We start from the raw sequence: 27,814 nt of genomic DNA on the forward strand, positions 1-27,814 counted from the left end.
GGTTGAGGGGGGACTTGATAGAGGTGTTTAAAATTATGAGGAAGATAGATAGAGTTGACGTGGATAGGCTTTTTCCATTGAGAGTGGGGGAGATTCAAACAAGAGGACATGAGTTGAGAGTTAAAGGGCAAAAGTTTAGGGGTAACATGAGGGGGAACTTCTTTACTCAGAGAGTGGTAGCTGTGTGGAACGAGCTTCCAGCAGAAGTGGTTGAGGCAGGTTCGATGTTGTCGTTTAAAGTTAAATTGGATAGCTATATGGACAGGAAGGGAATGAAGGGTTATGGGCTGAGTGCAGGTCGGTGGGACTAGGTGAGATTAGGAGTTCGGCACGGACTAGAAGGGCCGAGATGTCCTGTTTCCGTGCTGTAATTGTTAAATGGTTACTATACACAGCCCCTTAATCCCAGGACATCATCTTCTTCGGTCTCCAGCCTCCAGCGAACTCAGATTAAGGCCTGCAGCTATTCAGCTTCACTCCCCAGCAGATTTGCAGAGTCACTTCCAACCAACGGTTTTCAATTTTCAGACTTCTGATTCAACCCTCTGGCTTCAATCCTTGGCAAAGTTCCCACAACGCACTGATTACCAAACACTAGGCCAATGGTTTTCAATTTTCAGACTTCTGATTCAACCCTCTGGCTTCAATCCTTGGCAAAGTTCCCACAATACGCCGACTACCAAACACTAGGCCTTGAACTCGGCATTCACTAATGACAGGACCCTGAACTCTGGGCCCCGGACTCTGGTCTCAATGATTTACGAACCTGGGGGATTTGCAGAACTCGTTCCTCCTGCCTGCACGATACTCTGAGTTCAGTACCTGTTGACACCTGGCTGACCTAGGGGACTTCATCACTTTCTTCCCAACATCTGACTACACATGTCCCACATCTATGTCATTGACCTTCCAACACAGAACAGGAATTTAGACCCAGGCCTGTTCTCTAATCCCACCACCCGCCCCCCCATCTCTGTCCCTAAATGCAAACCTTAATTCCCTTTTCTGTCCCCAAAATATCTTATGGAACCTGAAAAAAAAATAAAAGCAACTAAAACAAAATCTGAGCTGCTACTCAATGGCTCAGTTCCATCTTAGTGTTTACACCAGTACCACAAGTTCATGCTCACTAAAACATTTACCGTATTTCTCTATCAGATTCATTTAATTAACTGAATTGAAAATCAGATATTGGAATTTGTATTTCCAGATACTGATCCCCAGATTACTAATCCAGTATCAAAACTAATTTGCTATTCTACCCTTAATATTTGAATATATAGAGTCTTAAATTTTTTATCAAGTTTCCTCCAAAGGAGTAACCCTCTTCACAAAATAGTTTGTGTTATGTAGCATTAGGAGAAATACAAAGCCAGGTTTCTCAAGCTTGGAGATCAACTTAAAGCATTAACTCTATTTCCAATGAAATATTTGTTACTCCAGATGCAACACAACACACAGGAAGCACAATTAGATAAAAACCAGTTGGAGCACATTCCAACCAGAGAGTTCTTGTCACCCTTCAATGTTGATCAGTGATTCAGCATGGGATGGTGGGAAACTTTGGAAATTGTAACAAGCTGTTACTTTCAGTGACTGAAGATAAGGAAAGTGAAGAACTGTCCTCCGCAGTGGTACTATTCTCACTAACTGTTCGTGCATCTGTACTGGAATATGCCTCTTCCAGTTCCTCTCAGCTGTCACTTTGCTCCCAGTCACACAGCATTCCCTGTGTTTCTCCTATTTCCTTCTTTTTGCTTTGGAGTAAAGTGTGCTAAATACCACTGAGCCTTTCTCAGGCTAACCCGCTGCCACTTCCTTTGATGGTGCTGCCACCTCCCAAGGTATTTTTGCCTCATATCCATGTTCATTTACATCGCTTAATAACGGATTAATTGCCGTGTGTGGTGCAAAACGTGGACCAAGTTGTCCTGTCCTATCTTCATTGAGAGAGATTGACTCTGCCTCACCTTGGCCACCAGCTGCATTAGCCTCTTCAGCAGTTCGAGGAAGATTTACAGGATACTGTACCATGTTCCCCCAAAAATCATCATGCCTGAAAAATCAGATGATGAATAGTTCTCGGCCCAAAACGTCGACTGTACCTCTTCCTATAGATGCTGCCTGGCCGGCTGTGTTCACCAGCATTTTTTATGTTTGATGAATATCATTAATATTTTCTTTATAATACTCAGAAATGATATCATTGTACCTGTATCAGAGTGCAGAAAGCACAGCTGTTTCCACTGTTTGCTGGATGGGCATCAAATTCATCATCAATATGGTTACCATAGTAAAACCTGCAAAACAAAAGCAGCACGACAACCAGACGAACATTGCACAAATGGACTACAAAAAGGCAGACATAGTGTTCATGTCCAAATTTGTCCTGCCATCGTTACCGTGACTATATTTCAACACAGTGTTTCACTATGGTAATTTTGGTTACGTGCAGTTGATGCAAAGCAGCACTTGCTGAACTGTGTAAAAAAAAAGAACAATATTTCGAAGTTATGTGGATCATCCAAAGTATTTCAAACACTACAAAAGCATGCATATGCAGAGAATTTGAAATAAAATATAGCATTTGAAATAGGCAACAGGTTTTAGAGTCACAGTCATAGGAAAGTACAGCACAACTAGTCTCTTCGGCTCAACTAGTCTTTGCTGAACCATTTAAGCTGCCTAGTCTCATTGACCTGCGCCCTCCCACCCATGTATTTATCCAAACTTCCCTTAGACATTAAAATCGAGCTCACATACACCACTTGCACTGGTAGCTTGTTCCACACTCTCACAACCCTGAGTGACTGTGTTTCCCCTCATGTTCCCCTTAAACATTACACACTTCACCTTTAACCCATGACCTCCAGTTTTAGTCCCACCCAACCAAAGTGGAAAAAGCCTGCTTGCATTTCCCCTAGCTATACCCCTCAATTTTGTATACCTCTATCAAATCTTCCCTGAATCTTCTACGTTCCAAGCAATAAAGTCCTAACCTATTCAATCTTTCCTTATAACTCAAGTCCTCCAGTCAGGGCAACATCCTTGTAAATTTTCTCTGTACTCTTTCAAACTTATCTACATTTTTCCTGTATGTTAGCGACTAAAATTGCACACAATAGCCCAAATTAGGCCTCACCAACGTCTTATACAACTTCAACATAACATCTCATTTTCTGTACTCAATACTTTGATTTATGAAAGTTAGTGTGCCAAAGGCTTTCTTTACGATTCTATCTACCTGTGCAGGCACTGTTAATGAAGTATGGACCTGCACTCCCAGATCCCTTTGTTCTACCACACTCCTTGGTGCTCTACCATTCACTGTGTAAGACCTATTCTGGTTGGTCCTACCAAAGTGCAATACCTTGCAGTTGTATGCATTAAATTCCATCTGCAGTTTTTCAGCCCATTTTTCCAGCTGGTCTAGCTCTAACTGCAAGCTCTGATAGTCCACTACACCCCCAATACTGGTGTCATCCACATATTTGCTGATCCAGTTAACCACATTATCCTGTCCTGTTGAGGCAGGGAAAGGAAGGTAGGGTGATGGAGCCATGATTGACTGGAGATGGAACATTTAGTCAAGAACTAACAAAAAAAGCTTACTTCAGGTTCAGTAAGCAAGGATCAGAGTCCAGTCTGATCTTTGCTTACTGAAGGAGTGACAAGGTAACCAGGAAGAACTAAGAATGGACTTAGGAGAGGTAGAAGGGTGCATCAGAGGGATTGTAGGTAGCATTAAGACCCCAAAGTATCCTACATGTACTTGAAGAACAGGAAGATGACTGTCGTGGAGAGAAAGTACAAATTTCTTACAGACAGTGGCGGGAATTGAACCCGGGTCACTGGTACTGTAAAGTGCTGTGCTAACCGCTATGCCACTATGCCATCCTGTTTTCTGCCGAGAGGTCAGTGATCAGTAGTGTTCCATTGCGATCTGTACTGGGACTCCTACTCTTTTGTGATTTTTATAATGGTCTTGGATGTGAAAGTGAAAGGGCGGTTTAGTAAGTTTGCAGACAACACCAAGGTTGGTGGTGTTGTGGATAGTGTAGAAGGTTGTGAATGGTTACAATGTGCAGAGCTGGTTTGAGAAGTGGTAAATAGAGTTCAACCTGGAAATGTGTGAAGTGATTCATTTTAGAAAGTTGAATTTGAAGGCAGAATACAGGTCTATGGCATGATTCTTACCAGTGTGGAGGAACGGAGGAATCTTACCTATAGATCCCTCAAACTTGCCGTGTAAGATGATAAGGTTCTTAAGAAGGCATAGGAGTGGTGGTAGATGCAGATATAGAGACTCTTAGATGGGCACATGGATGATAGAAACATGGAGGGCTATATGAGAAGGAAGGGTCAGATTAATTTAGAATAGGTTAAAACGTTGGCACAACTTTGTGAGTTGAAGGGCCTGAACTGTGTTATATACTTTATACTTTTGTTACGTACCCCGTAACTGGGTTGCCAAACCAGCAGAAATGGATCACTCAGTTGGAGTCTGGATTACTGGAACTAAGAAAGTTTTATTAAAGAAACAAGCAACACAGTAATCGAAAGGATAATAAATGCAACAGTTCAGCAATGATAAACATACATGTGCACAGAATTAAGATAACAGCATCAATCAAGCTCTATCGTTGTCTAGGGGTAAATGACCAAATTTCAAAGTGACACAAAAGTTCAGTCCAATTTAGTTCAGTTCGCAGTAATCGTTGCCATGGCGATGGACAACGTGGGGGGAGGGAGAGAGAGAACGGGAACGACTGATCATTCAGACACGGCTTCCACTCACAGACCGGCGATATTGCTCACAAGCAGCTTTCTGGGCGGGTCCTTTATGATGTCACCTGAGGTCACCGACTGTGACCCCTCCTCCAGATGCGGTCGATCCTCTGCAGTGAACCCGGCACCCAAGCAAGGGCGGACACACACCGGGTTCCCGCTGAGCGTACCTTTCCACCCTGTGCGTTTAAGGTCCGGTACTTCCCACCGACTCGTGGGAGGCGCACCGCTTCCAGGGTCTCGTTACCTCGGGTGTCGTGTGTGTTGCCTTAGCGAACCTGTCCCTTTTTATCCCCCTGCTGGGGTATCACCTGTCCATCACTTCAAACAGTTCAGGGTTCAAAGGGGGAGCCGCTCCAGACAGCTCTCTCTCCCGTCCCTTCATTAGACATCTCCAGACACTACTCCATTGTTCCTCATCTCTCCTTCCCCTGAGGACAGGTGGCAGACCACTTGCTGATGCCACTGATGCTAACCCAGGCCAGCAAACATCTTAATTTTATGTGTATTCTCGTCACACTTTATATTTTATTGTCGCCAAACAATTGATACTAGAATGTACAATCATCACAGCGATATTTGATTCTGCACTTCACACTCCCTGGATTACAAATATTAAAATATTAAAAATAGTTAAAATTAGTAAATATTAAAAATTTAAATTATAAATCAGAAATAGAAAATAGAAAAATGGGAAGTAAGGTAGTGCAAAAAAACCAAGAGGCAGGTCCGGATATTTGTAGGGTACGGCCCAGATCCGGGTCAGGATCCATTCAGCAGTCTTATCACAGTTGGAAAGAAGCTGTTCCCAAATCTGGCCGTACAAGTCTTCAAGCTCCTGAACCTTCTCCGGGAGGGAAGAGGTTCGAAAAGTCTGTTGGCTGGGTGGGTCATGTCCCTGATTATCCTGGCAGCACTGCTCTGACAGCATGCAGTGTAAAGAGAGTCCACGGACAGAAGATTGGTTTGTGTGATGTGCTGCGCCGTGTTCACGATCTTCTGCAGCTTCTTTCGGTCTTGGATGGGACAACTTCCATACCAGGTTGTGATGCACCCTAGAAGAATGCTTTCTAAGGTGCATCTATAAAAATTAGTGAGGGTTTTAGGGGTCAGGCCAAATTTATTTAGTTTTCTCAGGAAGTAAAGGTGCTGGTGGGCCTTTTTGGCAGTGAACTCTGCTTGGTTGGACCAAGTCAGGTCATTTGTGATATTGACCCTGAGGAACTTAAAGCTTTTGACCTGTTCCACTTGCGCACCACCGATGTAAATTGGGTCGTGCGGACCGCTACTCCTTCTGAAGTCAACAACCAATTCCTTCGTCTCGCTGACGTTGAGGTATAGGTTATTGTCTTCGCACCATGCCATCAGGTTCTTAATTTCCTCTCTGTACTCAAACTCATCATTACCCGAGATACGGCCTACAATTGTTGTGTCATCAGCAAACTTATATATTGAGTTTGATGGAAACTTGGCTACACAATCATGGGTGTACAGTGAGTACAGCAGGGGGCTGAGTACACAGTCTTGTGGGGCACTGGTGCTCAGAGTGATTGTAGAGGAGAGCTTGTCCCCTATTTTTACAGCCTGGGTCCTGTCTGTGAGGAAGTTGAAAGTCCAGCTGCAGATCTGAGTGCTAAGGCCCAGGTTCCGGAGCTTAGGAATCAGTTTATTTGGAATGATGGCATTAAAGGCAGAGCTGTAGTCAATGAAAAGGAGCCTTACATATGCGTCTTTATTCTCCAGGTGTTCTAAGGAGGAATGTAGGGCCAGAGAGATGGCATCTGCCGTTGACCTGTTGTTCCGGTAGGCGAATAGAAAAAGCGTCGAGGTTGACTGGTAGGCTATGGCTGATGTGTGCCATAACCAATCGCTCAAAGCACTTCATAGCAATTGATGTCAGAGCCACAGGTCGATAGTCATTCAGGCATGCCACCTTGCTCTTCTTCGGCACTGGGATTATCGTTGCCTTCTTAAAACACAAGGGGATCTTAGACTGAAGCAAGGAGCAATTGAAGATGTCAGCAAACACTCCAGCTAGCTCGCTTGCACAGGCCCGGAGAACCTGTCCTAGGACGCCATCTGGGCCTGTCGCCTTCCTTGGATTTATCTTCAGGAAGGCCCTTCTAACGTCCTCCTCGGTGACGATGAATCTCAATGCCACCAGGTCCGGTTCGTCCGGTTCATCAACAAATATAATGTTCTATGTCCTATGTTCTACGTTTACGTTACAGAGAATGCAGAAAGCAGTGGATAGAACATTGGGAATATTTCTGATGGGGTTATTTTGAGGTCAAGGTTGTAGCTACTGGACAGGTACTGTGTGAGAAAAGGTATGCCAAATAGAGCCTCTGTAACAGACTATCCTTAAATCATATTATCATTAATTGAATATTTAAAATTTTAGAAAATTATTTTTAATTTGCTAGGCAATCCAATTCCAAAATTGTGATTAATTAGAGTTAGGGTTAGGAACTAACCTCCGAACTTCTCTTCCTAGGTTGTCCCATTTCACAAAGACTGACCCTATTTCACAGACCCCAGATCGAGTGCACAGGCACCCTCTGTTCTATGGATGAAAGCCCTGTATTCAAGATGCAATGCTTAGCCGGAAGTCCGGTCTTACAGACCTGTTCAATATTCTGTATTCACACCCCTCTTAACTCATTTTATGTCAACTCCTCAAGTTCTTCAGCATACTCCCAGTAACGATCACCCCCTCATCATTCACAAAATAACCATTCTCCCACCCCTCTACCCCAGATCCTTTTTTCTTACGGGTTATACCACAGATTCCCTTTAAATTGTAGACCATTCTCCATTCTTTGAACCTTTGCTGAACCAGGCATTGGGGCTGACAGTACTGGAGTGTCGGCATTATTTAATGACCAGATAATCAGTTACTCAGTCTGGAGAAAAGGCTCTGTACTGCTGCTGCTCACTGAGACGAATACAGATGTTGTGATACTTATGATAAGTAAACACATGGCTATCTACTTCAAGTCTTTACGAAGCTCATCTACGTATGTCTGATACAGTACATGCATGTGGTAAGACTGTTGTTTGCTTATATAAAAAACACTAATGCATAAAGCCTGGGTCAGCAGCAATAGGAATTGCATTGTTTAATGTTCCAAAGGAAATTGTAAAATCTGGTATTTATTGCTTAAAGTATCACAAATTTAAACTGAAAAAATGCAATAAAGCTAAAATAGCTGAAGAGAAAAAAGATACAATCAATCACCAATGGAGACTCCAGAAAAAGCTGTAAAATGTTATTTCTCCCACTAGAGATCACCATGACAATGAAGTTTACCAATTCCGCACAGCAGTACTCCATAATGGCCATCTTGAGATGTAAATATTTAATGATTTCTCCATAAAGGCTTTGCCCGCGGAGCTGACATTGTCTTCAAAACCAGCTGTTGCACCCTGCAGTGCAGGGAAGTAAACTTTTGCTAACAAAAACAAAGCATTGGGGATTTAACTCTTAAGTAACTTCCTCATTGCTTCAGAATCCCCAACTCGTGCCCTCATGCATAGAAGTTTTACATGTTCCAAGTTGTATTCACAAAATTCCTAATAATATCAAGTTTAGCTAAAGGAATTTCAGATTCTACTCTGTGGTGTTAAACATAAAGTCAAGTAATCATCCTGTACTTTTCTGACATGGATCAGCACACTTGTTATAAAATAAAATTCTTAATTATATGAAGAGCTTTGGACATGCACTGTGCAAGGAACATTTTAAAATTTCCATTACTCTATTGAATCAAAGTAAGTATACTGATAATTCTCATTTTAGGGTGATGTCCAATCTTACTGTCACATCCAATCCTAACACTCAGGTTAAAATACACATTGGAGGTCCGGTCATTAAAACGTAGGTATTTGTTCTTAGATACAGTGTAGAATAGGCCCTTCTGGCACTTTGAGCCACACTGCCCAGCAACCTCGATTTAATCCCAGCCTAATCGTGGGGCAATTTGCACTGACCAATTAACCTACTAACTGGTACATCTTTGGATTGTGGGAGGAAACTGAAGTACCTGGAAGAAACCCAGTCAGGGGGAGAATGTAGAAACTCCTTATAGGCAGCGGCGAGAATTAAACCCGGGCCACTGGTATTGTAAAGCGTCGTGTTAACTACTATACTACCGTGCCATAAGATCATCAGGAGCAGAATTAGGTCATTTAGCCCATCAAATCTGCTCTGCCGTTTCATCATGGCTGATCTATTTTCCCTCTCAGACCCAATCTCCTGCCTTCCCCCCCATATTCCTTCATACCCTGACCAATCAAGAAATTATCAATCTCTGCCTTAAATATACATAAATACTTGGCTTCCTCAGCTACCCATAGTAAAGAATTCCACAGATTCACCACTCTCTGGCTAAAGAAATTCCTCCCCATCTCTGTTCTAAAAGGACACACCTCTATTCTGTGGCTGTGTCCTCTAGTCTTAGACTCTCCCACCATAGCAAACATCCTCTCCACATCCACTCTATCGAGTCCTTTCACCATTCAATAGGTTTCAATTAGGTCACCCCTCATTCCTCTGAATTCCAATGAATACAGGCCTAGAGCCATCAAATGTTCTTTATATAACAAGTCATTCAATCCTGGAATAATTTTTGTGTAACTCCTTTGAGCCCTCTCCAGTTTCAGCACATTCTTTCTAGGATACGGACCCCAAATCTGCTCACAATACTCCAAGTGAGGCCTCACCTGTGTTTTATAAAGCCTCAACATTACATCCGTGCTTTATAATCTAATACTCTTGAAATGAATGCTAACTTCGCATTTGCGTTCCTCACCACAGACTCAACTTGCAAATTAACCTTTAGGGAATCCTACACAAGAACATCCAAGTACCTTTGAGCCTCAGATTTTTGTATTTTCTCTCCATTTAGAAAATAGTCAACCCTTTTATTTCTTCTTCCAAAGTGCATGACCATACACTTCCCAACACTTCTGCAAATCCAAGTACACAACATCAACTGATTCTACCTTGTCTATCCTGCTTGCTATTTCTTCAAAGAATTTGAACAGATTTGTCAAGCAAGACTTTCCCTGGAGGAAACCATGATGACTAGGGCCTAATTTATCAAAACCACATCCGTAACAATCATCTCCAACAACTTCCCAATAACTGGTCTGTAGTTTCCTTTCATCTGCCTCCCTCTCTTCCTGAAGAGTGGAGTGACATTTTCAATTTTCCAGTCTTCTGGAACCATTCCATAATCATAATCTAGTGATTTTTGAAAGATCATTACTAATGCCTCCACAATCTCTTCAGCCACCTCTTTCAGAATCCTGGGGTATACACCATCTGGTCCAGTTGACCTTTAGACTTTCCAGTTTTCCAAGAACCTTCTCCCTAGTAATGGTAACTTCACACACTTCATGACCACTGACACCTGGAACTTCCACCATGTTGCTAGTGTCTTCCAGTGAAGACTGATGCAAGATTCTTAATTCAGTTCATCCACCATTACCTTGTTCCCTTTTACTACCTCTCCAGCACCATTTTCCAGTGGTCGGATATCCACTCTCATATCTCCTTTACACTTTATGTATCTGAAGAAACTTTTGGTACCCTCTTTAATATTATTGGCTAGCTTATTTTTGTATTCCATCTTTACCTTCTTAATGACTTTTCAGTTGACTTCTATTGCTTTTAAAAGCTTTTCGATCCTCTAACTTCCCACTAGTTTTTGCTCTATTATATGCCCTCTCTTTGGCTTTTATGCTGGCTTTGACCTCTCTTGTTAGCTATGGTTGTGTCATCTTACCTTTAGGATACTTCTTCCTCTTTGGGATGTATATATCCTGCCCCTTCCAATTTGCTTCCAGAAATTCCAGCTATTGCTGCTCTGCCGTCATCCATGCCAGAGTTCTTTTCCAATCAATTCTGGCCAACTCCTCTCTCATGTCTCTGTAATTCCCCTTACTCCACTGTAATATTGATACATCTGACTTAAGCCTTTCCTTCTCAAATTTCAGGGTAAATTCGATCATATTACACCTAAGGATTCATTTACCTTAAGCTCTCTAATCAATTCTGGTTCATTGCACAACACGCAATCCAGAATAGTTGATCCCCTAGTGGGCTCAACCACAAGCTGCTCTAAAAAGCCACCTCGTAGGCACTCTAAAAATTCTCTCTCTTAGAATCCAGCACCAACCTGATTTTTCCAATCTACCTGCACATTGAAATCCCCCGTGACTATTGTAACATTGCCCTTTAGGCATGCATTTTCTATCTCCTGTTGTAATTTTTAGACCACCTCCAGCCCAATGTTTGTTAGCTAACAATGTGATATTAATTAGATTTAAGATCCACAAAGTTAAATTGTTTAGCGATGTCGATTTTTAAAACAATAACAAGTCTTTTTGGTTTCTCTTGGCTCCCACTAATAAGCATTTAAAACAGTGGCACTTTAGTTGCATCTGGGGTGCTTCTGTTTACCTAGCACTTTTTTTCCAAACATCTCAAACAAATTTCAAGTAATAGCTATTGGCCTCCAATTATCACGGGAGATTCTGCAGATACAGGTTCTGGTTCGGCCCCCTTCCACTCCAGTCCAGAAGGTTTCGACCCAAAACCTCAACTGTTTATGTCTCTCCACAGATGCTGCCTGGTCTGCTAAGTTCCTCCAGTTTTTATCTTGTTTATTTCTTTGTTTATTTATTCATTTAGAAATACAGTGCAGAACTGTATTTAGAGATACAGTGCAGCCCAACGAGCCACAGCGTACTGCGACCCATCTATTTAATCCTAGCCCAATCACAGGACAATTTACAATGACCAATTAATATACTAACTGAAACATCTTTAGAATCTGGGAGGAAACCAGAGCAACCGGAGGAAACCCATGCATTCACAGGAAGGACATGCAAATCTCTTACAGATGCCTTTGGAAATGAAATCCGAAATCCGACTCTCCCAGATGACATAATGTTTACTAACCACTACACCCCTGTGGTACCCCCAACTATAAATGTATTTTAAACCAATTGGATATTCTGATTTGATTAAACACAATACAGTGATTTATGATGATGAACAGGATTGGGTTACACTTAATCCAAGAGGAATAGAACTGTGCTACTTCAAGAACTTGGTCAACATCCCTTACTGACTGAAGAATACATGAGCTGTTGAAGGATTTGGGGTCAGATGTTTGTTTCACCATACCCAATTTCCCCTCTCTGAAGTGCAGCAACTGTGCTGACCATAGTTACCACATCCTGCTTACTGATACACTATAGTCACTGTCCTACCTAGTTCATCTCTGTGGTCGATATCAACTAACAAAAAGCAGAGAAGTGAGTCATTTACAGTTATTCACTCCTCAGCTGAAGGATCTCCTTTAATTTAAGAATGGAAAGAATTAGAAGAGACATGAGGGGCATTTTTTTAAAACACAGCAGATGGTGGGGATATCGAGGTTTTGATTGTCTTGTACATGGTCATGTACAGCAATTTGAATGTCATGAATGTAAGAAGCTAGAGAGAGTAGTGGGCTCTGCCCAAGATGCCATAAGCATGTCCCTCCCTCCCCTGGTAGTATCTACAGGAGATCGTGGCCGTGCCATCTTTTAAGTGATACCATTGGGCATGAGGTACAGAAGTCTCAAGTCCCACACCAAGTTCACAAACACCTACTTCCCTTTAACCATTTGGTTCTTGAACCAATCTGCACAACCCTTTAGTATAACAAAACTCTGGCCACTTCAATAATTTTGTTCGAATTCTTCTTTATTGTAAGAAGTATGTTTTTGTTGGAAATATTACTTATCTGATGCAATATGCCCCTGATTCTGTTGCAAGTAAGTTTTCATTGTGCCTGTGCACACATGACTTGTCAGTGGAATTGACTTTGACTTTGACACAATGCAACACTCAAAGTGCTCTCACTTTCTCCTGAAAGACCATAAGATAGAGAAGCAGAATTAGGCCATTTTGCCCATTGTGTCTGCACCACCATTTGGCCATGGTCGATTTATTTTTCAACACTGTTCTCCTGTATTCTCCCCATAACTTCGAGGCCCTGACTAATCAAGAACCTAGCAACCTCCACTTTAAAGATACCCAATGACTTGACCTCCACAGCTGTCTATGGCAATAAATTTCACAGTTTCACCATCTTCTGGCTAAAGAAATTCTTCCTCAACTCTGTTCTGAGGCTTTATCCTCTGGTCATACAATCCCCAACTGTAAGAACAATTCTGTCCACAACCAATCTATTTATCCTTTCAATATTCAATAGGTTTCAATGAGATCACCACCCCCCCCCCATTTTTCTGAACTACAGTGAGTACAGGCCCAGAGCCATCAACCGCTCTTCGTATGTTAACCCTTTCATTTCTGGGATCACGTATGCTCCCCTAGACCCTTTAAATGTCAACAAGGCCTTTATTAGATAAGGTTCCCAAAACTGCTCACAATACTCCAAGAGTAGTCAGACCAATACATAATGTAGTCTGAGAACAAGAGATGGGGTACTCAACAGATTAACAAAAGGAAGGATTAGTGTACAGTGAGGCATTTGGAAATGTCTCGCTCATCTCAAAGGATGTGACAATTCTGGTGAATGCTGATGCCCTGGGACAAGCAGATCAAAGACTCAGGACAAGTTGTCAATACCTTGTTTATCAAAGCTGTTTTTGTTATAATAAAGGATCGGCTTGCAATTTCGATGCACCACCAGCTCACAACAATAGTCCTCCTATGCAAAAACTATTTTCACATCTTTTCCCCTCTCACCTCCTGGTGAAGGTGCTCACTCCATCGCCTCATTATAGGAAAGAAGTGGAAATGATAGAGAATGTGCAGAGGAAATCAAAAGGACACGGCCTGGACTAGTGAGCATATCTTATGAGGATAGGTTGAACAAGCTAGGGTTTTTCACTTTGGTGCAAAGAGAAACCTATCGATGAGAGGAGACTTGATAAGAGTGTACAAGATGATAAGAGACTGAGATTGAGTGGATAGCCAGAGAGTTTTTCCCAGGGCAGAAATGGCTAATGCAAGGGGGCATAATTTTAAGGTGCTTGGAGGAAGTATAGAGTGCATGTCAGAGGAAGTTTTTTTACTACACAGTACAGTGAGTTCATGAAACACACTGCCAGAAGTAGTGGTAAAGGCAGATATATTGGGGACATTAAAGAGTTCTCATCCATCTGTCACCTCCAAGCTTCTTGGTTCATTCCCCTTCACACATCCACTTACCATCCCCCTGACCATGTTCAACTCTCACCTATCAGTTTGTACTCCTCCCCCCTCCTCTCACCTTCTTATTTTGGCTTTTGCTCCCTTCCTATGCCATTCTAACAAAGGCCTGAAACATCGACTGTTTATTCCCCGCCATTGATGCTGCCTGACCTGCTGACTTCCTCCAGTATTTTGTGTGTGTTACCCGCCCCCCCAGATTCTACCCCTCAGCTACCCACTAATGGCAATTTACATTGGCCGATTAAACTAAAGGCCTTTAAAGCCACCAGCATAATCAGTGAATCCTCCCACTCTGATCATTCTCTCATCTACCCTTTCCTGTTGGGCTGAAGACATTACAACTCAAGAATACAAGGACAGGCCCTGTTGTGTAAGGCTCCCCGAAAGACCTGTCATGCAATAGTGATGTAGTTTCGACTCACAGTCCTCTTTCCCCTTACTAGTACAGCCCAAACCTTACAGAAGTGCAAAGGATACTCGAAAGTACACTCAGTGGCCACTTTATTAGGTACACCTACACACTTGTTAATGCAAATATTTAATCAGATGGTGGAGGTACTTAATAAATACTTTGCTTCAGTATTCACTATGGAAAAGGATCTTGGTGATTGTAGGGATGACTTAAAGCGGGCTGAAAAACTTGAGCATATAGACATTAAGAAAGAGGATGTGCTGGAGTTTTTGGAAAGCATCAAGTTGGATAAGTCACCAGCACTGGACGAGATGTACCCCAGGCTACTGTGGGAGGCGAGGGGGGAGATTGCTGAGCCTCTGGCAATGATCTTTGCATCATCAATTGTGACGGGAGAGGTTCCGGAGGATTGGAGGGTTGCAGATATTGCTCCCTTATTCAAGAAAGGGAGTAGGGATAGCCCAGGAAATTATAAACCAGTAAGCCTTACCTCAGTGATTGGTAAGTTGATGGAGAAGATCTGAGAGGCCAGATCTATGAACATTTAGAGAGGCATAATATGATTAGGAATAGTCAGCATGGCTTTGTCAAAGTCAAGTCATGCCTTACGAGCCTGATTGAATTTTTTGAGGATGTGACTAAACACATCGATGAAGGTAGAGCAGTAGATGTAGTGTATATGGATTTCAGCAAGGGACTTGATAAGTCACCCCATGCAAGGCTTATTGAGAAAGTAAGGAAGCATGCGATCCAAGGGGACCTTGCTTTGTGGATACAGAATTGGCTTGCCCACAGAAGGCAAAGAGTGGTTGTAGACGAGTTATGTTCTGCATGGTGGTCAGTGACCAGTGGTGTGCCTCAGGGATCTGCTCTGGGACCCCTTCTCTTTATGGTTTTTATAAATGACCTGGATGAGGAAGTGGAGGAATGGGTCAGTAAATTTGCTGATGACACAAAGGTTGGTGGTGTTGTGGATAGTGTGGAGGGCTGTCAGAGGTTGCAGTGGGACATTGATAGGATACAAAACTTGGCTGAGAAGTGGCAGATGAAGTTCAACCCAGCTAAGTGTGAGCTGGTTCATTTTGGTAGGTCAAATATGATGGCAGAATAAAGTATTAATTGTTAGACTCTTGACAGTGTGATGGATCGGAGGGATATTGGGGTCTGTGTCCATAGGACACCCATATCTGCTGCGCAGATTGACTGTGTGGTTAAGAAGGCATATAGTGTATTGGCCTTCATCAACCACAGGATTGAGTTCAAGAGTTGAGAGGTAGTATTACAGCTGTGTAGGACCCTGGCCAGACCCGACTTGGAGTACTGTGCTCAGTTCTGGTCACCTCACTACAGGAAGGATGTGGAAACTATAGAAATGGTGCAGGTAGATTTACAAGGATGTTGCCTGGATTGGGGAGCATGCCTTATGAGAATAGGCTGAGTGAACTTGGCCTTTTCTCCTTGGTGCGACGGAGGATGAGAGGTGACCTGATAGAGGTGTATAAGATGATGAGAGGCATGGATTGTGTGGATAGTCAGAGGCTTTTTTCCCAGGGCTGAAATGGCTAACACGAGAGGGCACAGTTTTAAGGTGCTTGGAAGTAGGTACAGAAGAAATGTCTGGAGTAAGTTTTTTACGCAGAGAGTGGTGAGTGTGTGGAATGGGCTGCCGTCGACAGTGGTGGAGGCAGATATGATAGGGTCTTTTAAGAGACTCCTCGATTAGTACATGGAGCTTAGAAAAATTGAAAGCTACAGGTAACCCTAGGTAATTTCTAAAGTAAGTACATGTTTGGCACGGCACTGTGGACCGAAGGGCCTGTATTGTGCTGTAGGATTTCTATGTTTCTATGCTGTATCATGGCATCTAACTGCTGGATTCAATATCCTGACTGATGAAAACCAGCCTACCAAATGCCTTCTTCACCACGCCATCTACCCGTGTTACCATTTCAAGGAACAATCCACCTGCATCTCTAGTTCTTACAGCTCTACAACACTCCCCAGGGCTCTATCATTTACAGTGGAAGTCCTGCCGTAGTTTGTCTTACTAAAATGCAACTCTAAACTAAACTTTACATGCCATTCCTTGCACACTTGACAAGTTGATCAAGATCTCTTTGTAAACTTAAATAACCTTTGTCACTGTCTACTAAAATACCAATTTTTGTGTCATCCACAAACTTCTAATCATGCTATCTACATTCTCCTCCAAAGTGATTAATAAAAGTAGACCCCTGTGGTCCACTGTTCATCAAAATCTTCCACTCTGAAAAACAATTCTCTGGCCACTTGTCTCTTACCATCACACAAAAATAACTGTCTAGCAACATGGAACAGCACAGCACAGTACAGGCCTTTGGCCGATGATGTTGTGCCAACCTTTTAACCTACTCCAAGATGGATCTAACCCTTTCCCTTCCACATATCCCTCCATTTTTCTATCTTTCATGTGTCTATTTTAAACATAGCTAACGTACCTGCCTCTACCAACACTCTAGGGAGGGTCACTCTCTGTGTAAAGAACCTACTTCGAACATCACTTTAGAATTGCATCCTCTTGTATGAGCCATTGCCACTCTGGGAAAAGGGCACTGGAGGAACTCAGTGTGGGTCCTGGGGAGTGTTAAGAGAACAGAGCACCTGGAGGTGCAGGTCAGTAGTTCCTTGAAAGGCAACACAGCTAGCCATTTAACACACTGGCCTTCATTGGTCAGGATATTGAGCACAGTAGAAGGAATGTCATATTCAAATTGTACAAAATTTTAGGAGGACCACATTTGAAGTACTGCATACATCCTGCTATGGGAGGATGTTATTACACTTGAAATGGTGCAAAAAGTATACTCCCTCATACTGTGTTCGTTGTTGATGCAAAGTACGCATTGTATTGTATGCTTTGATGCACATCTAACAAATAAAACCGATCTTTTCTTCAAATAATCAGAATCTTTCTTTCCCCATTTCAAATATCAGAGGGCATAGCTTTAAGATGAGTGGAGGGGATTTAAAAGATATGTGCAAAGCAAATTTTTTTCTAGCAAACCAAGTAGTAGGCTTGAGGAACATGCTGCTGGCAGAGTAGGTGATGGAAGCAGAGTCGGTGGCATTAGACAGACACGTGAACAGATCAGGGAGCTGGTCTATTCCCTGCCTGTTAATAAGGTCGACATCATGGTCAGCATAGGTGTGGTGGGCCGGAGGGCCTGTTCTTCTGCATCAACCACCTCATTAACTACACTGTGGCACACAGTATATCACCAAAGACTCTAGCATATTTCTACCGATGTATCATGTACCATGCATTTTGACTGGTTGCATAAACTTCATGTATGGAGGTGCAATTGTACAGGATTGGGTAAAGCAACAGAGGGTTGTAAACTTCATAATGGGCACTAGCTTCCTTGTCATCAAGGACTTCATCAAAAGGCGGCAGTTGTCATTAAGGACCCCCATCACTCAGAATATGTCCTCTTCGCATTGCTACCATCAGGGAAAAGGTACTTGAGACTGAAGACCCACACTCAACATTTTAGGAACAGCTTTTCCACTTCACCATAAGATTCACGAATGGGTCATGATTACCTCACAGAGCTGTCTGCAGCAAGTCTGAAGCAGGAGGTTGGTTCGGATGGCTTTCCACTAGCCCATGCTTGTTATACTTATAAAATTGACATGAAGTCTGCAATCAACACACACAAAATGCTGGTGGAACTCAGCTGACCAGGCAGCGTCCATGGAAAAGAGTATAGTTGACGTTTCGAGCCGAGACCCTTCCTCAAGACTCTTTTCCATAGACACTGCCTGGCCTGCTGAGTTCCTCCAGCATTTTGAGTGTGTTTCTTGAATTTCCAGCATCGGCAGATTTTCTCTTGTTTATGAAGGCTGCAGTAACTGCAGTGGGGTCATCTGCCAGTAATGGCTAAACTGCAGAGTAAGGAATGCAAAGTTGTACCACTACAACTTACATTACCCCTGATACTTACCATATTTTGAAAACAAGTTCAATTCACTTTTCTTGACAAATACACACCCTTTATTACCCCACAGAATTGAAATATACTGTAGCATTTTAAAAAATATTTGACATGTATCTATGAACTGCCCAACGGCAACTCCTTTGCTTGCATCTTCGAAAACAGTTCTATTTCCATCTTTAATATCTATTTTACCCTTTCAGGATTCTTTCAAAGACCCTGACCTGGAGTTACTTGCTTCTTTACGGGAATGGGACCCGCTCTCAGGGTTCCACAATCAGCTGCTATTCCGCATGCCAAAATCTCAGTCTAAGATTTCAGCATGGATTCAGAAGCCTGGGATCTCGAGTAACTGGAGACGGGCGAATCACAGGAGACCCATGTGTTGTTGGGGGAGTCAGAACATCTGGTGTGTGCCTGGGGACCCGAGACCCTTGCGATCTCCAGACAGAGAGCTCGGAAAAAGCGACATAACGGACTTTTAACATCGTAAGCCATCAAGTTGTTATCTCTCCCGCTCGTTGGAAAATGGAGTCACCTCTTTCTCCCTTATTAGGTGGGAGAGAGCGTGCAATATGTTAAATTATCGGGTGAACAATGTGGTCTTTGGGGTAACTGCAAGACAGATACAAAAAGTGAAAATTTTTGAAAAAGAACTATTTCTTGAAAAACAATATTCCACTGGAGATTATAATGGCTTGTGCACCTGGTGGTGCTGCTTCAATGGGAGGAAGATACAGAGAATTCACTGTTCATATAAAAATGCTGTTCTTGACATTTTTGCATACTCTGTGTCATCCACCATCCACATTTGGTGGCAAAAGTATTGGGAAGACATTTGCATGACACCCTTGCTGCTATAATGGCTGTCAACTTCAAATCAAATGCATTTCAAGATCATCTTTCTTGACAATTTTGTGAAGAAATGAAGATTTTGAACAGCTTCTAATGCAGAGTGGTCTGATGGTTATCAAAATATAAATGTCCTCCTTGCTTTGTTGCATGAAGTATTGTAGCATTTCTAAATAAGCAGCTCAAAGAACAAATTGTTGCTGTCAAGTCTGATGTACTTCATCTTTCAGATATATCTGAAAAACTGAGTTTATCAAGCAAACAATGATAAGGAAAAAACTTCGATCTCATATCATGCTTTCCTTGGGAAGCTTAAAATTTTCAGCAGCAATATTGGATGTTGCGAGTTTATGCAATTTCCTTCACTGGCTATTCAGAATAGAATTGCAAGATGACGATCTGTTGTATCTCTTGATCATTTGAAACCATCACAGACTGCTATGCAATTTCAATTCACAGACCTGCTGGAGATGCATATACTAAATTGGATCAATTTGGGGAGAATGTGAATGATATTGATATCACATTGCAAGAATGTCTTATCAAGTTGCAGAGTGACAAAACCTAAGCGAAATTGAAACAGCAGGCAAAATTTCTGGATAACTAGCAATATTAACAATAATTTTCCACAGTTCTGGGAGAAAGCAAAATTGATTTTAATTAGATTTCCCGCCACTTATCTAGTTGAATGGGTTTTTAGTCAATCTCTTCACCTGCAATCAAAATCCCATAATCATCCTGATGTTGTGAAAAGAGGTGATCTTTAATTACTTTTAACCAAGTTGCAACAAGGTACTCAAAACCTCACTAGTCCACCTCCGTCACAAGGATCTCACTAAATACCCAATGTAACAATATGAAGAGTTTTTCTGTTGCTAGTTGAAGAACATTTTACACAATATTATAAAATGCCAATATGTACTATAGTACCTATAACCTGTTAAAACATAAATGTTGATTGTACATAAATATTGACAGGCACTATCTTATGGTCTTATGTCAGGAAATGTGACTTGGGAGGTGGGGGAGGTGATTCCCATGTGCCTGCTGCCCTTGACCTTCTACACAGGGTGGGGGCAGACTTAGGGGCTGCTATCAGAGAACATAATGGGCGGTGACATGCTCTCTCCTTGGTGCACCCCCGACACACACTGTGAATGATACTAATCCAGTCACTCCCTCTTGTTCATGCTGGAATCACTCTTCTTGAGTTTGGTGAGGTCATAGATCCAGTTCCAGGCCTCCTTGGTGTCAGTGGCCACCAGATCCAGGTTCCTGCCTTTAAAGACGATGGTGAAAAAGCAGTTGGTGGGCATTTCCATGGCCTTCTGCTACATGCCCACTGAATGGTGACCTGGCCTCAACTCCTGGATGTCACTGATCCAGACTAAAGGGGTTTGGGGGGCGGGGAGTAAAACAAAAGCAAAGATAAGTAGAGATTCAGATTCAGATGCATAAACACAAGGCGTATTGCAGATACTGGAGTAACACACAATATGTTATTCATTTATTTTTTTTATTAAGAAGTACAGTATAGACAAGGCCCTTCCGGCCCAAAGAACCGTTCCGCAATGCAATCCATCTATTTAACACCAGTATAATCACAGGATATTTACAATGACCAATTAACCTACTCATTGATATGTGCTTGGATTGTGGGAGGAAACTGGAGCACCCAGAGGAAACCCTCTGGCATAGGAAGAAAGTACAAATTACTTACAGACAGTGCCGGAATTGCCCTCCAAACACTGATGCCCTGAGTTGCAATAGTGTCGTGCCAACTGCTACGCCACCATGATGCCTTAAAATGCTGGGGGACTCAGGTCAGGCAGGATCTATGGAGAGGAATGAAGAGTCAATGTTTTGGGCTGAGACCCTTTATTAGGAGTCCCGATATATGACCTCAGCCTGAACTGTCAGCCCTTTATTCTCTCCATGCAGAGCTGCCTCACCTGCAGATTCAGATTCAGATTTTTGTCTCATATATACTTCAAAAGATACAGTATATTCAAAGACCTCTCTCACCCCAAACATGCACATTTATCCATGTTCCCATCAAGATTTTAAAAAAGCTTGAAATCGTAAACTACCAGGACAGCTCCTATCCCGCCGTCACATTTCTGGTGACCTCATTATAGGAAGGATGTGGAATCTTTCAAGATGGTGCAGAGAGATTTACCAGGATGCTGAAGGAGGAGGGAGGCCGGACAGTCCGGTTTTTGAACGCTCTGTCCTCCGTCCGGCGTCACCTCCAGCCGGATGTTAATTTGTCCTCCTTTTTAGGGTCTGACTAAAAAACGTATTTAAATTACCTCAGATATACAGTGGGAACTGGAAGCTATAACAACCGTTAATGTATTTTTATTATATGTAGTTGCTGTTGTCAACACTGCTGATGCGCCGCAGTGTACGAGTCACGTCAGCACGTCTGAGAAGGTCAGTCTGCCCAAGGCCGCAATTGAGAGTGGTTGACTTTTTTGTTCTTGTTTCAAGCCCCTAAAGAAATGCCAAAAAGAAAGACTATGAATGGGCCAAAGAATTTGGATTTATTGCTCAAAGTAGAAAAGATAACTTTCATGTTTTTTGTACACTATGCCGTTGTGATATGGAGATTGGCAGTAAGGGACAAAGTGCAGTTGAACGACACGCTACCACAGATAAACATAAAGTTAACACTCGTACTGCTGGTACGTCATCATTGTTATCATTTTTCTCCCCAGCTCGATCAACTCAAGATGACAAAATCTTGGCTGCAGAACTGTGTAAAGTGTACCAGGCTGTGAAGCATCATCAGTCATACAGAAATGTCGATTGTGGAGTAAAAGTTGACAAAGAAATATACAGTGACTCATTGATAGTGAAAGGTGTAACATGTGGGAAAACTAAAGCAAAAGCTCTGTGTGAAAATATTCTCGCACTGTATTCTGTACAAAAGCATGTGGAGTATATCAAAGAATATGGCTTGCCCTTTTCAGTAGCAACTGATGCTTCAAACAAAGGTGCAACAAAGTGTTTCCTAATACTTCTGAGATACTTCCACTTTGAGAAGGGAGTGCAACATGTGTTACTTGACTTTTACAGCGATAACAATGGATCATCAGAGGACATAACAAATCAGCTACTGGTTAAACTAGAAATGTCAGGTCTGGATCTCAATGAAGTGTCTGCCTACACTGCTGACAATGCAAGTGTAAACTATGGAAACACAACAGTGTTTATCAAAAACTGAAAATGGCTCAAAAGAACATTATTGCTGCAAATTGTCTGGCCCATATTTTGTACAATGCAACATGATTTGCTACAGGAAAACTGGAAATTGATGTTGAAAATATTGTGCTCAAAGTGTACAACCATTACAGCATCTCAGCTAAAAGTACAGCACAGTTAAAGGAATTCTGAATTTGTGGATGTTGATAATTGTAATCTGTTACAGCATGTTGTGTCTAGATGGCTCTCGCTTTTGCCATCTATTAACAGAATACTTAAGTGCTGGGAAGTCCTAAAAAGGTTATTTTCAGAATCTAGCTGAGGTGGAAGTGTTTTGGAGATGAAGGAAATGCCTGTGAATCGCCAGAGATCTATTTCTTCTTCCTCAGTCACATTCTTAAATTGTTCTCAGCCACTATTGAAACACTAGAAGCTAAGTCATTCAGCATAATTTCAGTATTTAAGCTAATGGCTGAACTGAAAAGCAAACTTGAGGGAAGAGTAAAGGACTGTTTTTTTGGCCTTGCAGTTGTGACGAATACACATAGATAAGATGTTAGCTGTCCTGTGTGATCAGCAGTTGGTCTGCCACCTGTCTTCAAGAGAGAGATAAGGGACACAATGAAACAGCACCTGGAGATGTGTAGAGAGCTGTCTGGAGCGGCTCCCCCTTTTGAACCCTGAACTGTTTGAAGTGATGGACAGGCGATACCCCAGCAGGGGGATAAAAAGGGACCGGTTCGCTAAGGCAGGACACACACACGCCACCCGAGGTAACGAGACTCTGGAAGCGGTACGCCTCTCACGAGTCGGTGGGAAGTACCAGACAACGGCCAGGGTGGAAAGGTACGATCAGCGGGAACCCGGTGTGTGTCCGCCCTTGCCTGGGTGCCGGGTTCACTGCAGAGGATCGACCGCATCTGGAGGAGGGGTCACAATCGGTGACCTCAGGTGACATCACCAAGGACCTGCCCAAAAGCTGCTTGTGAGCCATATCGCCGGTCTGTGAGTGAAGCCGTGTCTGAATGATCAGTTGTTCCTGTTCTCTCTCTCTCTCCCCCCCAACGTTGTCCATCGCCATGGCAACGATTACTGCGAACTGAACTACTAAACTGGACTGAACTTTGAGTCACTTTGAAATTTGGTCATTTACCCCTAGACAACGATAGAGCTTGATTGATGCTGTTATCTTAATTCTGTGCACATGTGTGTTTATCATCGCTGAACTGTTGCATTTATTATCCTTTCGATTACTGTGTTGCTTGTTTCTTTAATAAAACTTTCTTAGTTCTAGTACTCCAGACTCCAACTGAGTGATCCATTTCTGCTGGTTTGGCAACCCAGTTACGGGGTACGTAACACAGTGAACACTAAGCTTAGCCAGCTTACCCCGATGTGTCTGAGAAATGTGAAGTAGGCTTCATTGTTTTCTATGAAAGAGTCATGAAGTACTAAAGTGACAGGTATGACTTCTCTGAAAACAGCTTTCATAACAAAGTGTCAAAATTGAGCCTAACAAGTGCCATACCTTTTGGAGAATTCTGTGATGCAGTCAAGGCCTGTAACCTTCAAGATACTAATATGGATGAATTATATGAAGAGTATGGGATTGTGGAAGCAATTATCAATACTCCTGAGATGGTAGATGGCCATAGTGAAGAACGTTATCTCAAGCTGTTCAGTAAATCTGAGGTCTCTTTTACAAATCTGAAGAAGGTGAGTGCTTATATCTTCTCTATTCCATGCAGCAATGCTCACACAGAACGAGTTTTTTTCAATGATGACCTCAGCTTGGAGAAACGAGAGAAACCGTCTGCAAGTGGACTCAGTCAAAGCAGAGCTCCAAATATGTAACAACTTCTCAGAAGAGTGCCCAGCCATGTACAAAAAACTCCTGGAGATGGCAAGTAAAGGGCAGAAATACAAAAAATAGACATCCATACCTGGCAGTCCATGGTAGGCCTAAGTAGGCTACTTCCTTTAGTTTGTGAAGCAAGTTAATTTGGTTAGCATATCTGCTTCAGCAGGAGTGAAAATGCATGTAGGTAATATGCAGAATGATCAATCATTGAACAGGAAAAAGGGCTCTGGCAGAAAATCAGATTAATGATGAAATGCTCCAACTTCTTGATGTGCAACTGAATGCACGAAGAAAATAGTCAACCCTTCATCAACACCTTCACTATTTAGAAACAAATAGTTTCATTTCCTCAAAACCTTCCCTGCGCCACCACAGATAGTTAAATCTCTTATCTCTTCCGATAAATCTGAGCTGTTAAGCTCCTCCATCGTGACCTGCCTGAGCCTAGCACATAGATGCAATAACAAGGAAATCATGCCAGTATCTTTAATTGCTTGGGGGTTTAAGGAGATTTGGATTGATATCAGATAGTCTTCTGTAATAAGTAGATGTAATAATGAAACTGCCCTGACTCATACCATCATAGTCTGGTATAACAATTCAAACGTGCAGGAATGTGAGAAGCTGCAGAGAGTAGTGGACCCTGCCCGAGACAACACAAACACATCCCTCCCCCACCTGCAGTAGTATCTACAGGAGGTGCTGCGTCAAGAATGCAAATTCCACCATGAAAGATCCCACCATCAAGTCACCAAGACCACTGGGCAGGAGGTCCAAAAGCCTGAAGTCCCACACCACCAGGTTCACAAACAGCTACCTCCCTTCAACCATTTGTTTCTTGAACAAATCAATACAACCATCGGTATAGTGTTACCAAGACCACTTTGGTAAATTTGCACTAAAATTTACTTTATTTTGTTCAATTTCTTCTTTCTTGTAAGAACTGTGTATAAATTATGTTTTAAGTCCTTCCTGTGAATGTTGCTTATCTGACATGATGTGGCAGTGAAACAGCTGCAGTTAAGTTTTTCATTGCATCTGTGCGTAGGACTTGTGCAGATGACAATAAAATTGACTTCAGTTTTGACATAATGCAACACTTAAAATGCCCTGACCTTGTCCTGAAAGACAGATTTGGGCCATATGGCCCACTGTCTCTGCTCCGTCATTCAACAATGGCCAATTTATTTTCTCTTTCAACCCCATTCTCCTGCGTCCTTCCCGTAACGTTTGAGGCCCTGATAAATCAAGAACCACAAAACTGCTGACAATACTCAGAATCAGAATTCGTATTATTGACATATGTCATGAAATTTGTTAACTTTATGCAAAGCATAATATAAAAATAAACTGAATTATAGTAAGTATGAAGATGTATACCAAATAGTTAAATTAAATATTATATGTCATGAAATTTGTTAATTTTTTGGCAGCAGTACAATGCAAAGCATAATATAGAAAAGAACTGAATTATAGTAAGTATATATATGTATATCAAATAGTTAAAATAAATAAGTAGGGCAAAAACAGACATAAAAAAATAGTGAGGTACAGTTCATGGGTTCAATACCCATTTAGAAATTGGATGGCAGAGAAAAATAAGCTGTTCCTGAATTGCTGAGTGTGTGCCTTCAGGGTTCTGTACCTTCTTCCTGATGAGAACAGTGAGAAGAGGGCACATCGAGGGTGGTGGGGGTCCTTAATGATGGATGCTGCCTTTTTGAGGCACCGCTCCTTGAAGATGTCTCAGTACTATGGAGGCTAGTACCCATGATGGAGCTGGCTAATTTTACAACTCTCTGCAGCTTACTTCAATCCTGTGCGGTAGCAGCTCCATACCAGATGGTGATGCAGCCAGTCAGAATGCTCTCCACGGTACAGCTGAAGAAATTTGTGTGTGTTTTATATGACATTCCAAATCTCATCAACTTCCTAATGAAACATGGCCACTGTCTTGCCTTCTTTATAGCTGCATCAACATGTTGAGTCCAGGACAGGTCCTCAAGAGATACTAAAACCCAGGAACCCAGGAACTTGAAATTGCTCACTCTCTCCACTTCTGCTCCCTCTACAAGGATTGGTGTGTATTCCCTCGTTTTACCCTTTCTGAAGACCACATCCAGCTCTTTGATCTTACTGACATGGAGTATAAGGTTGTTACTGCAACACCACTCAACTAACTGGTATATCTCGCTCCTGTATGCCCTCTCATCACTATCTGAGATTCTGCCAACAGTGGTTGTATCATCAGGAAATTTATAGATGACATATGAGCTGTGCCTAGCCACACATTCATGGGTGTAAAGCAAATAAAGCCCTGAAATGCCCCAGTGTTGATTGTCAGCAAAGTGGAGATGCTTTTAACAGTCTGCAGAGATTGTGGTATTGCAGTTAGGAAGTCAAAGATTCAGCTCTAGAGGGAGATACAGGATCCTCAGAACAAGAGGATCGGGTACTCAGCAGATTAACAAAAGAGGGGATTGGCGCTCAGTGAGGCATTCAGAAATCTCCTACTCGCCCAAAGGATAATGTGACAAATCTGGTGAACACTGATGCCAATAACATGTTTATCAAACCTGCTTTGTTATCACACAGGATCCACTTGTAGTTTTGGAACAAACCAACTCACATCCATAATCATCCTGTGTTTGCCTATTTTCAGCTTATTTCCTCTCCCACCTCCTGGTGAAAGTACTGACTCCATTGCCTTATTATAGGAGGTATGTGGAAGCGATAAGAGAGTGTGCAGAGAAAATTTACAATGATGCTGTCTGGACTACTGCACATATGTTATGAGGATAGATTGAGAGAGTAGGGTTTTTCTCTTTGGAGCGAAAAAGGATTAAAGGAGACTTATTAAAGGTGTACAAGATACTAAGAGGTATAGGTCCAGTGGCTATCTAGAGAATTTTTCCCAGGGGGGAAACGGCATACTCGAGGTGGCATAATTTTAAGATGATTAGAGGAAGTACAGGTAGTGAGTGCATGGAACACACTGCCAGCACTGGTGGTAAAGGCAGATACAGTAGGAACATTGAAGAGATCTCGTCCAGGCTTCTTAGTTCATCCCCCTTCTCATATCCAGCCACCTTCCCCCTGACCATGTCACATCTCACCTATCAGTTTGTACTCCTCCCCACTTCTCACCTTCTTATTCTGGCTTTTGTTCCCTTCCTATACCTTCCTAATGAAGGGTCTTGGCCCAAAATGTTGACTCTTTATTCATGTCCATAGATGCTGCCTGACCTGCTAAATTCCTCCAGTATTTTGTGTGTGTTACTCTCCACAGATTTACCTCAACTCCCCCTAGATTCTACCACTCACCTACCCACTAATGGCTATTGACAGTGACCAATTAACCTGAAGGCCTTTAAAGACACGAACACAACCAAGGAATCCTCCCACACTAGTCCTTCTCTCTTATCCCCTTCCTGTTGGGCAGAAGACATAACAGCTCAAGAGTACAAGGATAGCTTCTGCCC

General features: G+C 42.3%; 1 long non-coding RNA gene across 4 annotated transcripts in view; it reads right to left on the reverse strand.

Annotated features, from left to right (window-relative positions):
* Positions 1–19,914: 19,914 nt before the first annotated feature.
* Positions 19,915–27,814, reverse strand: part of LOC134341288 (uncharacterized) — a 31,396-nt gene continuing 23,496 nt past the window's right edge. For 2 of the 4 annotated variants that reach the window (XR_010016748.1, XR_010016745.1), the window contains exons 7-8: positions 20,985–21,099; positions 19,915–20,651 (exon numbers count right to left, since the gene is read on the reverse strand). This is a non-coding gene — a long non-coding RNA (uncharacterized LOC134341288). Of the gene's footprint in view, positions 20,652–20,984; positions 21,100–21,243; positions 21,761–27,814 lie in introns of those variants that run through there. The other 2 variants (XR_010016746.1, XR_010016747.1) reach the window with 2 other exon arrangements.

The sequence above is a fragment of the Mobula hypostoma genome, assembly GCF_963921235.1.
Source record: "Mobula hypostoma chromosome 13 unlocalized genomic scaffold, sMobHyp1.1 SUPER_13_unloc_2, whole genome shotgun sequence".
Lineage (NCBI taxonomy): Eukaryota > Metazoa > Chordata > Chondrichthyes > Myliobatiformes > Myliobatidae > Mobula > Mobula hypostoma.